Source organism: Arachis ipaensis, chromosome B07 (assembly GCF_000816755.2).
Source record: "Arachis ipaensis cultivar K30076 chromosome B07, Araip1.1, whole genome shotgun sequence".
NCBI lineage: Eukaryota > Viridiplantae > Streptophyta > Magnoliopsida > Fabales > Fabaceae > Arachis > Arachis ipaensis.
In genome coordinates, this window is record NC_029791.2 from 9,544,018 (window position 1) to 9,547,082 (window position 3,065).

Here is a 3,065-nt window from a genome sequence, read left to right on the forward strand (position 1 = left end):
TTTGTCTATTAAAAACATCAACACTTATTATTATTATTAATATTTTTAATTAATATCTTAAAATTTATTTTATTATTTTTCTTCGTCTGAAGATTTGTCCACACGAAAAGCACGACACACAAAAACAAAAGACTTAGGAATTAAAATTAATATTCCTGAGTTTAAAGGGAGACTCCAACCAGATGATTTCATCGATTGACTTTAGACGGTGAAAATAGTGTTTATGTTAAAGGACATTCCGGATGACAAACACGTAAAATTTGTAGCAATCAAGTTGAAGAAGCACGCGTCAGTATGGTGGAAGAATCTCAAGTGTCAACGAAAAAGAGAAGGAAAAAGAAAGATCAAGACATGGGATAAAATGCATCGTGAGCTTAAGCGCAAGTTCCTTCCTGATAAACATTACAGGCAAGACACCTTCATCAAATTTCATAATTTGAGATAAAAGTTATTATCTGTAGAAGAATATACAATGGACTTCAAAGAGTTGCTAATGAAGTGCGTGACGTCAAGAACCTAAAGAACAAACAATTGCTCGTTATCTTGGAGGACTGAATATAATACAGAAATTTCTGATGTCGTTCAGTTGCAACCATATTGGATCTTGGATGATGTCATTTGGCTGTCATTAAAGATTGAAAAGCAAATAACACAAAGAAATAACACTCAGTCGCCGAAGGACAAAAAAGTCATCCTTGATGTTCAATAAAAAATGAAGACATGATCTTTTAAAAACAGCAAGGAGCGTGGATCATCAGGTAAAAAATTCTTCAAATGTCAAAGTTTTGGGCATATTGCTGCTGATTGTCCAAACAGAAGGGTTATCACTCTTGTCAAGAAAAAGGTTAACGAAGAACCAATCAAGGAGCAAGAGGACGAAGGTGAGGTTGACTATGCTATTGAAGAAGTTCCAACCGATTATGGAGAAGTTTTAGTAGTTTGTCGAAACTTGAATACTGCAAAGGTAACAGAAGATGAGAGTTGGCGACGCCACAATATCTTTCACACAAGATGCACTGTTGAAGAGAAGGTTTGCAAGGTTATCATATATAACAAAAGTTGTGAAAAATGTTGTTTCAAATTATATGGTAGACAAACTGAAGCTTCTAACCGAGTTACATCCTCATCCTTAAAAGTCGTCTTAGTTAAAAAAGGAGAATGAAGTTAAAGTAACAAAGAGATGTTGTATCCAATTTTCTATGCGAAGTAAATACAAGGATAAAGTGTGGTGTGACGTCATCTCAATGGATGCATGTCACTTACTGTTAGGACATCCTTGACAATGTGATCGTCGAACTATTCATGACTATTTCAAAAATATATACTCCTTTATAAAAAATGGCAAGAAGATTGTATTAAGGCTTAGTTTGATAAAGTTTTTACTTTTCAAAAGTAGCTTATAAAAGCTAACTTTTAAAAGATGGTTTTTTAAAAGTTGTAGCATTTATGTTTGGTAAATCAAATTAAAAATTGCTTTTAATAATCACAAGCAATAACAATTGCATTTGGTAAAATAGCTTTTAAAATTTAAAAATACTATAATAGACATAAATGCAAGCATTAAATTTGAAAATTAGTTAACATATGAGGTTATATTAGACTTTTAAATTTTGAAAAGCACAAGCCAACTTTGAAAAGCTTTATCTTATGTGCTTTCAAAAGTACCCCGATATTTTAAAAGCTGCAAGCACAAGCACATGATCTTTTTTATTTACCAAACACAAAATGAGAAGCTTGAGCTTTTAAAAAGTACAAGCACCTTTTCAAAAAGCTTTACCAAATCAAGCCTAACTCTGTTACGATATGTAGATGGTCAAAAGAATCAAGTTGAGCTATGTCTTTTTACATTCTTCAAGACTAAATGTACTCATCAATGGAATCTTTCGCTACTACAAGCTGAGCCTTTTTCAACTCAGGAAGGATAATGCAGGAGCTCTTTCCAACCCAGAGAGAATGATGCATGAACATATATCTTTACGTTTGTGCCGTTAATTAAAGTAGTATAGTTTAACATATAGAAAAAGTATGAGGAGCCAATGGAATATTTATACAATGTGTACAATGGAAGTTTAGAGAGTATTAGAGATATAATCATTAGTGTTACATTTTCCTATCAGCTGAAATTTTTGGGATGAGTGGTATCATGCATGGTATTAGAGCGCTAGATTCGAAAGGTCAAGAGTTCGAGTCTTGGTAAACCCCAAAATCAGTTTAAGCTTTTGGGAAGATGTTTATTATCGCTAGTACTCGGATGGTTATTCTAGATAGTATGGAAGATGTTCATTTTGTAACTCAATAGCCCATTGTACACATTGTACAAATAGTCCATTGTCTCCCTAGTGGGATCCATATATATATTATTATATTGTGTTATAAGTTAATCCCACATTACTCGAATCATGAAGGTTTTTTCTCCCCTACTAGTATAAATATGCATATGTACCTCTGATCTTTTGCTTGTGAAAAAATGAAGTTGATTGAGTTGTACATTAAATTAAATAAGCTATGTGCTTATTTTTCTCTAGAATCTTTGAGAGTAGAAGTGCATTTTTAGCTTAGCCAATTAAAATAGATTTTTAGTTATTTTCACTATATAGTAAGATTGTTAACTTCGCCAAAATTGGTAACTCAAACGACATCCCGAGGTTACCGATAAATAAATTAAGGATTTAACTAATTTGTAATCTAAGAACATATTTTAAAAATATAATAATAAATTTTTTAATATTTTTATTATATTTAATGCATTAAAAATATAAAAAATTAATTTTTACAATAATTTTTATAAAATATTTTTTTTATAATATACTTAACCTATATTCTTAGGACACAAGTTAGTAAAATTTATAAATTAAAGAAAAAATATTCAGCAGTATATACTATTTTGTCATAATCTTTATATTTCTTAGACAACGATTGACTTGATCCAATTTAATTTGCAGATTATCAAATATCTGTCTCTCTCGGAAATTAAGCCCCCACTTGACTTAGATTATTTACCGTTGAACGCTAATATATTAAAGACTTTAAAAATTTTTGTTTTTTTTTTTATCAAGTATGATTTT